Raw genomic sequence first — 14,306 nt, 5'->3', positions numbered from 1 at the left:
CCGATAGAACAACCGGGGAAGAAGTTCTTCCCGACCGCCGACAAATCAGTGAAGCCGCAGCAAGTCCCAGGAAACCTAAATCTGCAACTACTGCAAGAAACCGGGACACATCAAGGCTGACTGTCGGGTACTCAAGTCAAAGACAGACAAAGCTCAGAGAGCTGATCAGAGGAGTAACCGGCATGAGGAAGTCAACTACGTCGGCTCTTCAGCCGAGATATTGACGACCGACCCGAACATATTGTCCATAGAGAATCCAGTCGAATCAGAAGTTCTACTTACGACTGAGGAATCGAGCACATGGCTTCTGGACTCGGGCGCGTCGTATCACGTGACACCTCACCGATCACAGTTTCGGCAATATTCGGACTGGCACTCCGACTCAGTTCGAGTCGGAAATTCGCAGCACTGTGCTATCATCGGAATCGGCACTGTAGAGCTCAACCTTCCGGTGGCTCTACACTCGTACTACACAACGTCTGACACGTTCCTGAGCTCTCACGACCCTTTATCTCCGTCGGACAACTTGATGAAGTTGGCATCCGTGCTGGTTTCTCATCAGGAGGGTGGACACTCCACAGAGGGAACCTCTTGCCTCCTAGAGGACCAAAGGTACACTCATTGTACCCTTTGTATGTCACACTCAGAGAGGGTGACTTATTTCTGGTAGATATCCTTGTGTCATCCTTATGGCATGGACGACTTGGACACCTCAGCAAGGCCGGCATCACGCACCTATCCAGAGCCGGATACATCCCGAAACTCTCCTTCTCAGACCATCAGTTTTGCGAGCATTGCCAGTACGGCAAACAGGTAGCCACATCACACCCGACATCAGCACCAAGAGAGTCGAGCCCGCTCGATTTGGTCCACTCGGACGTCTGTGGCCCGATGCCACATCAATCACTCGGTGGTGCCTCGTACTTCGACAGTTTCATTGACGACTCGACTCGGAAGGTGTGGGCTTACCCCATAAGAACCAAAGATCGGGTGTCCTCGATCTTCTCTGATTGGCTCGCAATGGTCGAAAACCAGACCGGTCGGAAACTGAAGTGTCTCCGAACCGACAATGGAGGTGAGTTCAAATCTGATGAATTCGTCAAATTTTGCCGAGAACGCAGCATTAGACGTGAATATACGGCACCATATAGTCCGGAGCAGAACGGAATCACAAAATGCATGAATTGGACGATTCAAGAACGCGTTGTATCCATGCTCCAACACTCCGGACTGTCGGATGGCTTCTGGGTAGAGGCTCTACTCACGGCAGTACACATAATCAATATGTCGCCAAGTAGACCTCTAGGACTTAAGATACCTCAGGAAATATGGACCGGCAGAAAGCCGAATTATGATAAGCTGAGGATTTTCGGTTGCGAGGCATACGCCCTCATACCGAAAGACGACCGCCGAAAACTTGAACCGAGATCAAGGAAATGCGTTTTCCTCGGGTATGGACCCGACGGCGAGATCGGATACCGACTCTGGGACCCCGAGCACAGGCAAATCGTCTGAAGTTTGGACATCGTGTTCAACGAGTCGACTATGCAGAAAACGGCCGAAAGGCCTATTGAAGTCCGAAGGGTAATATTTTCCGAAGTGCCAACCCTTCATGACGGCCCATCACACAACACGAGACCAGTTTCACGGGTAACCGACTTCTCTCGCACCGAATCCACAGATTCGGCACAGCCGAATGGCTCGGCTTCCGACCATCCGACATCGACACCCAGTGCGACCAATCTAGTCATACCTCGAAGATCCGAGAGATTGTCCAACCTCCGGAGAGGTACTCTCCCGGAATTTTCTTCACCGACGCTGGCAAACCGACGTCCTACAAAGAAGCATCGGCAGCTGCCGATTCAGCCACCTGGCATCTGGCAATGGAGTCGGAAATGCACTCCATCCGCGCCAACAAGACTTGGGATCTGGTTGACTTACCGAATAATCGACGTGCTCTTCCTTGCAAGTGGGTCTATAGGCTAAAGGAGATGTCCAACTCGACCACTCCAAAGTACAAGGCCAGATTAGTTGCGAAGGGATTTCGACAGGAATATGGCATCGACTTCGACGAAATCTTTTCACCAGTGGTGAAAATGACCACCCTTATTGTCATGCTCAGTGTTATGGTTGCCGACAATTTGGAGTTGATTTAGCTGGATGTGAAAACGGCATTCCTCCACGGTGATCTAAAGGAGGAAATCTACATGGAGCAGCCGAAAGGCTTTGTGGCCACCGGTCAGGAACATCTAGTCTGCCGACTCAGGGAGAGTCTCTACGGCCTGAAACAGGCACCCCGACAGTGGTACAAGAAGTTCGACGATTTCATCCAGTCAGCCGGCTTCTCCAAGAGCGATGAGGACCACTGCCTCTTCACCAAAACAGCTCAAGACGGTTCTCCCGTCTTCCTCATCATCTACGTGGACGACATGCTACTCTCCGATCGGCATACCAAAGAGCTCACCGAACTCGTTCGAAAACTACGATTGAACTTTGCCATGAAGGACCTCGGTCCGGCAAGACACATACTCGGAATGAAGATTAGTCGGAATCGCGTCGAAAGACAGCTTTTTTTGTCTCAAACCGACTACATCGGACGTGTCTTGGAACGCTTCACCATGCAATCAGCCAAGTCTGCTTCGACCCCGCTCCCCGTTCATCTTTGGCTTTCTCAACGAAGACTGCTCGACATCCGGTCCAGAGGGGGAAGACATGAAGTCAGTACCATATGCACCGGCAGTAGGCTCTCTGATGTACGCGATGGTCGCGACACGGCTTGATATTTCTCACGCCGTAGGAGTCATCAGCAGATTTATGCACAATCTCGGCCGATCGCACTAGAACGCAGTCAAGCATGTGTTTAGATATTTAGCTAGCACAAAAGACCACGGCATCCTTTTCGGTCCGAACTCAACTTCAGGCGTAGTCGGTTACACCGACTCGGACTTCGCCGACTGTGTGGACAGTCGCAAGTCAACAACCTGATATTGCTTTAAATTCGGCAATGGACCAATCTCGTGGAAGTCGAAACTTCAAGAGTGCACAACCACCTCAACGACCGAAGCAGAATATGTAGCTGCCTCCGACGCAGCGAAAGAAGCTTTATGGCTCGGTCGGCTAGCGCACACGTTTCGGCAGGTCGACTCCGACTCGGCTCCAGTTGTCTACAACAACAGTCGGAGTGTTGTTGCTTTGTCGAAAAATCCGGTTCATCACAACGCCTCCAAGCATATCGAAGTTCGATATCACTTTGTTCGGGACTACGTCATTTCCGGGAAAATCGGTTTAGAGAAGATATCCACAACCGATAATGTCGCAGATGGAATGACCAAGTGTCTTTCGACAGACCGGTTCCGGTCTCTTCGGCAACAGATGGGCATAACAACATATCGGTCCGGTTGAAGCCGGACATAGTGCAGGACGGTTTCGGACAACAGACATCGGTTCATTGACGATCGGCTTCAGCTTTTCCGACCCGACCAGTTCGGTCTTCTGTCTACGGATCATGCCGATTCGAACAAAACCGAGCTGTCCGAGAACCTATGCCTATACCCGTACTTTTTAGATAACCCATGTATACGCCCATTACGGGGGAGTGTTGAATACAAATGTATAATGGACGTATTCACACTATCCTCTTAGAGAGCCCAAGTTCGGGCTATTTCTGTAAATAACATAAAGGGCAGTTGCCCTAAATGAGTCACTATATAAAGTGACTTTCTAACCTTTTGTAAATGTTGGTTGTTCATTGTTGTAGTTGTTGCCCTTTTATGAATATAGATATATTCTTTGTGCCTCTCTCTCTCTCTCTCTGTATTTTGTTCTTGCCTTTCTCATACGCAGGTATTTCTTCCTCACAGTTTCATACTGTGTGATCTCTTCCGCACTGACGGCCTTGTTCATTCCCTACAGTTGAATCGTGTACACCTCCTCTTCTAATTCATCTTGAAGAAAGACGTTTTTGACGTCCATCTGGTGGAGGTGCCACTCTTTCGCCGCTGCAAGTGCGATCATGGTTCGCACAGTTGTCATCTTTGCCACCATGGCAAAGGTCTCTTCATAGTCGACGCTCTGTGTTTGTGCGTAGCCCTTTGCTATGAGTCGAGCTTTGTAGCGGTTGACAGAACCGTCGGCATTATACATCACTTTGTATATCCATCTGCAATCGATTGCCTTCTTGTGCGGTGAGTGAGGGACGAGATCCCATGTCTCATTCTTGTTGAGAGCTTGCATCTCCTTGTCCATCGCTTCGACCCATCGCGGATCTTTAGCAGCTTCAGCAAAGCTCTCCGGTTCTCGAACTATTGTCACCTTCATCATAAAGGCATAGTGGTATGCCATAGAGTCGTTGTAGCCGAATCGGCTAACTGGATTCTTCTCTCGGGTGGAGTGACGGAGTTTCTCCTTTGCTGATGTGAGTGCTTTCTCAACTCCAGGTGACCTCGTAAGAGACACATCAAAGCCATCGAACTCACTATCGAGTGAATGAGTCGATTCGTTGCCGTCGAAGTGATCGTCTTCATATTCCGACATTTTGGCCTTCCCTTTGTCCATCTTTGGACTTGGCCGAGATGTGCTTTGGTTGCTCGGAGGCTCTTGTGGTCCGCTCAATCTGGTTGAGATTGGACTCTCTTCGAGTATTGACCTTACTTGATCATCGTCTTCTGTGTTGTCGAGGTCGTTCATAGATGGTTCGGGAGGAGTCAGCTCGGGTTTGTACCATGGTGTCGATTCATCAAAGACGACATCCCGACTTACATGAGTCTTCCGAGTAGAGGGGTTGAAGCACTTGCACCCCTTTTGCTCCAGTGAGTACCCCACGAAGATGCAATTCTCTGATTTTGGGTCAAGCTTCTACCGCTTCTCATGGGGAATGTGCACATATGCAATGGAGCCGAATATCCTTACATGGGATAGATCCGGCTTCTTCCTATAGTATTTCTTGTGCGGGGTGACCTCATGCACTCCGGATGTTGTGCACCAGTTCATGAGGTAGACGGCGGTATTTGCAGCTTCTGCCCAACACAACTTGGGCATATGCTTCTCATTTAGCATGTCCCTTGCTACTTTGAGGATGTGCCGATTCTTGCGTTCGACTACACCATTCTGTTGCGGTGTGTGTTGACAAGTGAATTCTCGCCGAATTCCTTCTTGTCAAAGGTATGCTATGAACGCATCAGAGAAGTATTCCTCCATCTGACCGAAGACATCGTACATGACGCCCTGTTGTCTTTTCAACTTCATGTTTGAATTTTTGGAGATGTGTAAACACTTCATTCTTCATCCTCATGGGAAAGATCCATGTGTATCTAGAGAAGTCATCGATGAAGGTAACATAGTACCGACACCCTCCGAACGTAGCCGTCTGTGCCGGTCCCCACACATCTGAGTGGACCACGTCCAATAGGCCTTTGTTCACGTTCCTCTCCTTCGGGAACGGGTGTCGTTGTTGCTTGCCGAATTGGCATGCTTCACATACTCCTTCAATCTCTTTCTCTTTGAAGGTCGGGATCCCGATGACGAGTCCTTTCGTTTGTATCGCCTTCAGTTTGTTGAGATTGATATGGTTGATTCTTTTATGCCATAGCTCTATGTCGGTGTCAGATTTGAGGCCCTTTGCGTACATGGATGATTTCACCTCGTTTGATTTGAGGATAGACCTTCTACCTTCCCTTCGACCCCGAGCGAGTCGGCCTCCTTCTCGATGAAGCAACCACCTTGGTTGAATTGAACTTGCATCCCTTGCTCCACTATTTGGCTGACCGAGACCAAATTCTTCGTTATGGTGGGTACATGTAATACATTTTTTATGGAAGTTTGTTCGTCGTCTTCCCCGAATGGGACATTGCCAATATGTCGAATAGGATGAGTGGTGTCATCCCTGGTCTCGATATAACCGGGTCGATCTAGCTCTCGTAAGTCTCAGAACCATTCTTGACAGGACGTCATATGGTTCGAAGTACCGGAGTCGACGAACCATACATTTTCCGGATTGGAGGCATTAGTCGAAGTAGAGGCCGGCATAGAATTTTCTCTATGTCTCATCACGATCATTCCACCAAGGCCTCCATAATCGGAGTTAGTGGCATAATTTGTGAGTTGTCGGCTTGTGGAAGTCGACATGCGCTTCTTCTTCCGGCACTCTTCTTCATGATGGCATTTTACCGCAATATCCGCTTTCGATCGAGTTTTGTCGACTCAAACCAGAATGGAAGCTCCCAATTCTTCCAAAGGTTCCTCGATGGCTTCCGTCTTGTTGCTGAAATTGGGAGTTGTTGTCGTAAGTCGGACGTCATCCGCCGCCTCGTCATTGGCCAAATCGGCTTCTTGCTCAGCCACGTCCTCTTCCTCCATTCAAATGCGTGTAGAGCATGTGGCCTTACAAGGTGTTGCTCCTTGTTCGAACATGATTCTCTTCGACCAATAGCATAGATTGAAGATCGAAGAAGGAGGGTGGATTCTCCCGTGTTAGTACGGCGGTCCGCATCACGCTGAATCATGGTGCAAGGCCACTAAGACATATTTGCACCATTTCTTCATCCTCTACATTGACGCTTATTGAGCCGAGTGCATCACAAAGCACCTTGATCTTCAAGGTGTAGCTTGTGATGGACATATCCCTTTGTTGGATGTTGTTCAACTCTTGGCGGAGTTGAAGCATCCTCGCAGTCTTGTTGGCGGCGAAAATCTTTCGTAGATTTCCCACACTTCCTTCAGCGTCTCAATTTCTCAAATGTAACCAAGCATGTGGTCGTGAACACATGTCGCCAAGCAATACATTACTCGACTCGCCACTTGCTCCCATGTTGCATAGTCGGTGTTGTCGTGTGGCTCGTGACACACATGCCAAACATCAGGATGTGCACGTCACAAATGCGGACAAGCACCAAGTCTCTATCCGCTAGTGGTTATGGAGAATTGATGATGGGATTTCGGCGCCTACAAGTCGGTCAAATGGGACCACCGAAGTCTTTGACCAAGGAGAACAAATCGGGTGAGTTTTGTTTCTAAGGAATTGGCCGTTTCGTTTATTGCCAGGTCGTCCTTTGTTGTCGAAGATGCACCCGAACCCGACTCAACGATGCGGTGGATTGACGTGTAGGCAGCTGAAGTGACTCACTAATGTGGTTGAGAGTGAGAGAGAGAAAAACGGAAATGGAGGAAGTGTTTAAGATAGATAGATTGATTGATTGACAGATTGAAATTCCAATTCTAGGTTTGAGCCCTTGACTTTAATTTAGAGAAACAAGACACATCACCAATAAAATAACTAGGTTTTCTTATTAAGATATCTTGATTTAATCCATAGCTTGCTTGATACATAGCTCTCTTGATTCATCGATCGATTCCCACTTATATAGATGCCCCCATGCATATGTGCATGTGAGGGTGTAAGACATGCATACAATGCTTGATTGCCATTTGGCGCTCATGCATGATGACCATGTACCTCATCCAAGCTCTCATGTATGAGCATTCATATGTGAAAAACATAATGATAATATAAAGAAATAGCTTAGCCTAATGGTAAGTCAGTTGTCTTCTATCTTGGAGGTGCAAGGTTCAATACTTGCACCCCTTCGTATGCTTGAAAATGAAAATAGGTTTTAGGTGTTCTCATTACATTTATATTTACAACATGCTAACGTATGAGTGTAACCATCACCCCTTTCATTCGTGTGCACATTACACCTTCTCAATTCCACACGATTTTCACACGGTTGCCGAAAATCTTCACGACATCCACCCCCACCAAACCGTACGTCCTCTGGTACGTGCCAAGAAAAGAGTGTGAGATTTCAACTACGGTGTGAGATTCTTCCACATCTTCATTGACCTCACTCACATTTGTGGGTTCCACCTTACTATCTTCATTGTTGAGGTCATTGAACTCGGGACCCTCAACTAGTCTTTTCTGGAAGATCTTTTCCTGGTAATGGGTATGGCCAACCTTGATCCGTCTAGCTCCACATATGATCTGAACCAACTTCTTGCGAACTTTATTGCCGTCTTGTGTTGGTTGCCGAAGTTTTTTGTAGACCAATACCCGACCCGGCCTCCTTCTTTGATCTTCTTGGAGCGCAGTTGATGTGGCTTGTCAAACCGAATCCAAAAACCGAGTGCTTCTTCTAATTAGCCAATCTTTTTCTTTGAGATGGGATATGAAAATGTTGGCAATACAACCTCCTCTGTTTAGTTGGACATCCCACCATCTTGATGCATCTTTCCCTTCCTTCCCATGGGTAGTCCTCATAATCACTTCTTTCCTTTCTTCTTTATAAGTAATAACCATCCATTTTAACACAATATCATCTTCTTCGATACCAACCTCAATGTTAATTGTACTTACATCATCATCATCCTTTGAGTTAAGTATATCTTTAATCACCAAATCATTTATCACGAGATAACCATCATATTCAATATCATCTACCCTAAACTCATCTTTCTTGAACACACTCACTACACCAACATTATCATCATATACGTCCCAAACCATCATAGCATTTTCTAGATTATCCTCAATATTACTCTTATCCTTCCCACATAAACTCACAACATCAACATCATCATTAGACACGTCCCAAATAACATTTTCTAGATTTTCCTTACTTATACCCATGTGATCATTATGTAACCCCACATCATCATGTACATATTTTTGTAAAACGTCCTCATCATCACAAACCCCTACTCTATTTTCATAATGGATGCCCGCATGAATGTCACCATTTGATCTAGTGAAACTCTTATAAAATCTATCTCGAAGAAACCCAATGCAACCTAAAACACACAATTCCTCTTCGTCACTCACATTCTCATCATTACCCTTATCGTAACCATATCCATAGAAAGTGCACAACTTTTTATCATCATAACCCTCATTCTTCTCATGGCACTCATTCTCACCCTCAATAATACACTCTTCCTTACTATCATCTAGCCCTAAATCATACATATCGTTATTATCATCACCGTCATTACGTTTAAATGTAAAGTTTTCGTCTCTTCCTAACCTCTTCTCTTGTTCGTGGCTCTCATCAAACCTATCATACTTGTCATCAAAATCTAAACCATGAGAGTCTTGATCCCAACTACAATCACCGTCATGACTTTCGTCGAGTGCTCTTTCATTAGCACAACCATGAAGAGCTCGACATTGATTCCTCCTCTTGTGTTTGCAGTAATCTTTGTCACGATCATAACCTTGTAGATCTCGAGCACTCTTTGTGAGTTTGTAATGATCTTTGTCTTTGTCATGACCATGTAGATCTTGACCTTTCTCCTCAAGCCCACGCTCTTTGTCACATGTCTCTTCATGACTGCATCCCTGAGTATCTTGGTCTTTCCCCTCAAACGCATGTTCTTCGTTCCATGTCTCTTCATTATCGCATCCTTCTCGATCTTCCCTCTTGAGTCCACATTCTGCGTCACATCTCGCTTCAAGATTGCATCCTTGAGTATCTTGGTCCTTCCACTCCATCCCACGTTCTTGGTCTTTTCCCTTGAACCCACATTCTTTGTGGCACATCTCTTCATGATCACATCCTTGAGTATCTTGGCCATTCCCCTCGAACGCATGTTCTTTGTTCCATGTCTCTTCATTATCGCATCCTTTTCGATCTTCCCTCTTGAGTCCACGTTCTTCGTCACATGTTTCTCCTTTGTCGAGATTGCAACGATCCTCGTAACGACCATAGGCATGTCGATCTCGATATCTCTCTTCAAAGCCTTGTTCTTCGTCACATGTCTCTTCACAACCGCAACTATGCCAATCTCGATCATCTTCATCGTCGTCACCATCGAGCAAACCATAAAAGGTTGAGGCCCAAATCTTGACGTCAGAACCACTTCGTACCAATCCGGAATTTCTAGATATAGTCTTTCGACTTACCTTACAAACTTGAGATACTCCAACGCTCTATCCTTATCATCATGAAACATCATTTCGATGGCCTTCCTTACAAATGGAAGCATCATAAGCCGCGGACCACCTTCTATTATTATCGACTCCTCTAAGTCGTATGCATCCAAGATCACATCCATCATTCGCGATGCCCCCATTACCACCTTGTGTTGTTCATGTCGGGTTCACCAAATAGATGCCGCATGGCACGTGACACATGTGCCAAACATCAGGATGTGCACATCACAAACACGGACAAGCACCAAGTCTCTATCCGTTAGTGGTTATGGAGGATTGATGATGGGATTTTGGCGCCTACGGGTCGGTCGAATGGGACAACTAAAGTCTTTGACCAAGGAGAACGAATTGGGTGAGTTTTGTTTCTAAGGAATTGGCCGTTTCGTTTATTGCCGGGTCGTCCTTTGTTGTCGAAGATGCACCCAAACCCAACTCAACAATGCGGTGGATTGACGTGTAGGCAGCTGAAGTGACTCACTAATGTGGTTGAGAGTGAGAGAGAGAAAAACGGAAATGGAGGAAGTGTTTAAGATAGATTGATTGATTGATTGACGGATTGAAATTCCAATTCTAGGTTTGAACCCTTGACTTTAATTTAGAGAAACAAGACACATCACCAATAAAATAACTAGGTTTTCTTATTAAGATATCTTGATTTAATCCATAGCTTGCTTGATACATAGCTCTCTTGATTCATTGATCGATTCCCACTTATATAGATGCCCCCATACATATGTGCATGTGAGGGTGTAAGACATGCATACAATGCTTGATTGCCATTTGGCGCTCATGCATGATGACCATGTACCTCATCCAAGCTCTCGTGTATGAGCATTCATATGTGAAAAACATAATGATGATCTAAAGAAATAGATTAGCCTAATGGTAAGTCAGTTGTGCATATGTGCATTTGAGGGTGTAAGATATGCATACAATGCATGATTGCCATTTGGTGCTCATGCATCACATGTGATGCATGATGACCATGTACCTCATCCAAGCTCTCATGTATGAGCATTCATATATGAAAAACATAATGATGATCTAAAGAAATAGATTAGCCTAATGGTAAGTCAGTTGTCTTCTATCTTGGAAGTGCAAGGTTCAATACTTGCACCCCTTCGTATGTGCATGCTTGAAAATGCAAATAGGTTTTAGGTGTTCTCATTACATTTATATTTACAACATGCTAACGTATGAGTGTAACCATCACCCCTTTCATTCGTGTGCACATTACACCTTCTTGATTTCACGCAATTTTCACACCGTTGCCGAAAATCTTCACGATAGCGTCTTCCGGGTCAGGCAAGTTTTCTTGTGCTCCTTTGATGTACTGACAAGGTATTGATGCATCTTGTACTCCCAATATGCGAAGTTGTTTCAGTCCAACTTCTCGCTAGGGAGAGCGCTCCCCATTTGAGTATACATGGTGTTCGATGTAGATCTCTTCCTTCTTCTTCTCTCTTGAATACGAGCTATGTAGTCGCACTACGATAGCGATGAGGCGATGAGCCGGTTCTTCTTGAACATCGGCGTAGAGCTCAACACACGCGGATGGGCGAGATCAAGCTACCAACCTCACTCTAATACCATGTAAAGAATCGATGGTGATTCTTATGCAACGGAATAGACTAGAGATATGTGTTGTGAGTGTGTGAGTGTGTGTGTGTGTGTGTGTGTGTGTGTGTGTGTGTGTGTGTGTGTGTATGAGAGAGAGAGAAACACAAGATAGATAGATTTGAAGACTAATAGAATACTCAAGACAATGTATATTTCAAAGGAGATTAACTGAACTAATTACAAAGTAGGAGGAGAGTGCTTTATATAGTCACTCTCTCTCTTCATTAACTACCAAAGCTCATGGGCCATGGGGAATGTGAAAAGTCATTAGTTATGTGTCATAGAATATGATTCTATGACACATAGTTAATGTGTAGATAAGAGTGGTGACTTTTGACCTTTGAGTGCACACTCTCAAGGGTGTGTTCACACACTAGACTAGGTTGAGCTTGATTCTCAACACTGCGACAAGGAACCGAGCAGAAAGGAGCCGAATGAATAGTAGGAGAAGGAACGTCAAAGAATGATCGGATCGGTCGAGCCGAAAAGGCAAAGTCCAAAGAATCGAGAAGCCAGGGACACAACTAAGTGCAAGGACACTAACTAGAGAGGAGACGATCAAGGCACGAATTGAAAAGAATAGCGTGTGGAAACTTGTAGACCAACCGGCTCAGTTGGATAACAACAGTAAAACAAAAATGAAGGTTTAATGGAAGCTTAAGAATGCATGGTACACGGGAGAGACAACTAAGTGCAAGGACACTAACTAGAGAGGAGACGATCAAGGCACGAATTGAAAAGAATAGCGTGTGGAAACTTGTAGACCAACCGGCTCAGTTGGATAACAACAGTAAAACAAAAATGAAGGTTTAATGGAAGCTTAAGAATGCATGGTACACGGGAGAGACATAGAGAGCAGAACATCATAAACTCAATTCAAAATAAGAACACTTTGTACATACAAATGTCCTACAGAACAATTTTTATACAAGTCCTTAAAAGGACTGACAAGTACTTCAATGCTAGGATTGTAGGCCTCTAACGGCCTATTGGATACAATCTGATCCGGCTCTTGGTTCTAGATACCCATTCGGATACCTATCCAGTTGTCCGTTCCGAATACTGATCCGGATCCGGTTGAGCTTGTCCGCTCAACACAGCCCGTCAAGTTCAACTTGAGGTCAAATCGTGGTGTCAGTGTCTATCGGTCCTTCCCTCTGGCTCCTCCTAGCATCTTCCTGCTTTGCTCACGCTCCTCGACCCGTCCGGTTCTGCGCCTCTCGACCCTCTCAGTCGACTTGTCTGCTCATAAGGCCCATCTCAGCTTTATCGTTGTTGCGACTTCGGCGCTTCTTGACCCGTCGATTCCTTCGTGTCGGTGTCGACTTCATCTACGATCTCCTCTGTTTGACCTTCAATTGATTCGGCTTCTTTGAATCGAGTGCCTCCGATTCGTTCCAACTCTTGTCCAAATTGGTTGTCTCCAATTCTTCTCCAATCTTCAGGCCCTTCACCACGGCGGACCGCGTCTAGGTCTTGGCATTCTTCCTCCGGTCGGCTCTGTCCTTCTTGACTCTGCCGCTATCACCACTTGTTCTAACTTTATTGGATGTGCCGACTTCTTTAGTCAACTCGGCTCCGTTTTTGTTATTGTCTCCCCCTGCTTCGTTTGTTTCCTTCTCTCCGACCGCTTGTTCGGTGCCATTTCCTGCTTTTCCAGTTTCTGTTCCGGTTCTGGTTCTCCCCATATCATTCCTAGTTCTCCCCCTCAATTGTGGCATGTCAAGATGTTGAAGACCAAGCATCTCTGAAAAATGTTGCAACTTGTCGGTTCCAAGTGCCTTGTTGAAGATGTCGGCAACCTGTTGATCCATTCGGGAATTCGACTTCACCACTGAGGACCCGCTCGTGCACAAAGTGGTAATGCACTTCTATGTGCTTCGTTCGAGCATGGAACATGGGGTTCTTGACCAACTGCATGTTGCTCATGTTGTCACAATGGATCAGGATCAGAGTCAGTTCTTCAATCCGGAGTTCTTGCAGTAGCCGCCGAAGCCAAATGGCTTCATAGGTGGCAACGGTAGCGCCCCAATACTCAGCCTCAGTGCTCAAAAGAGCCACTGTCAGCTACTTCTTGTTGCTCCACGCAACAGCTATGCTACCCAGAGAAAACATAAATCCGGATGTTGATCGCCGATCTGATGCATCACCAGCCCAGTCGACATTCGTATATCCGACTAGCTTCTCAGTTATACTATGTTGGTATAGAAGTCCCCAGTCCTTAGTGCCGCTAACATACCTCAGTAGTCAATGCGCGCACTGAAGGTGCTCCACGGTTGGCTTCTACCTGAATTGACTGCTCACTCCGACGGGATAGCTAATGTCGGGTCGGGTGATCGTTAAATATAGAACTTGTTGCGAACAATCTTGGAATCGAGGATGGTGGCCACCTCGTACTCAGATCCATCTTCAAGTTCGATCGAGGGTGGAGGTGGTTTAATACGACCTGGGATGGTGTTGTCCTGATAGGGTTCTAGGAGAGAACTATGAAACATCGGTTGTATCCGTAGTTGCGGAAGTAGATCGAGATGAAAAGCAACATCATTAATCTTTTCTATAATATGGAAAGGACTTAATCGCCGATAATCCAACTTCTCGCATGGGCAAGTAGTCTTGATGTGTCGTTGTAGTAGCCATAACCGATCTCCAATGTTAAAACTGGATGGAAGCCGATGATGATCCGCGTAAACCTTGTGTGTTTATTGAGCTTGTTGTAAATGAGTAGATAAATCCTCTTGTATCTTGCGTAGCTTGTTACCGG

This window comes from Azolla caroliniana, unplaced genomic scaffold (assembly GCF_043228905.1).
Source record: "Azolla caroliniana isolate FFs.n. ecotype wild unplaced genomic scaffold, voAzoCaro1.0.p SCAF_20, whole genome shotgun sequence".
Taxonomy (NCBI): domain Eukaryota; kingdom Viridiplantae; phylum Streptophyta; class Polypodiopsida; order Salviniales; family Salviniaceae; genus Azolla; species Azolla caroliniana.
The sequence above is the reverse complement of the archived record's forward strand: the minus strand, read 5'-3'. Positions refer to the sequence as shown.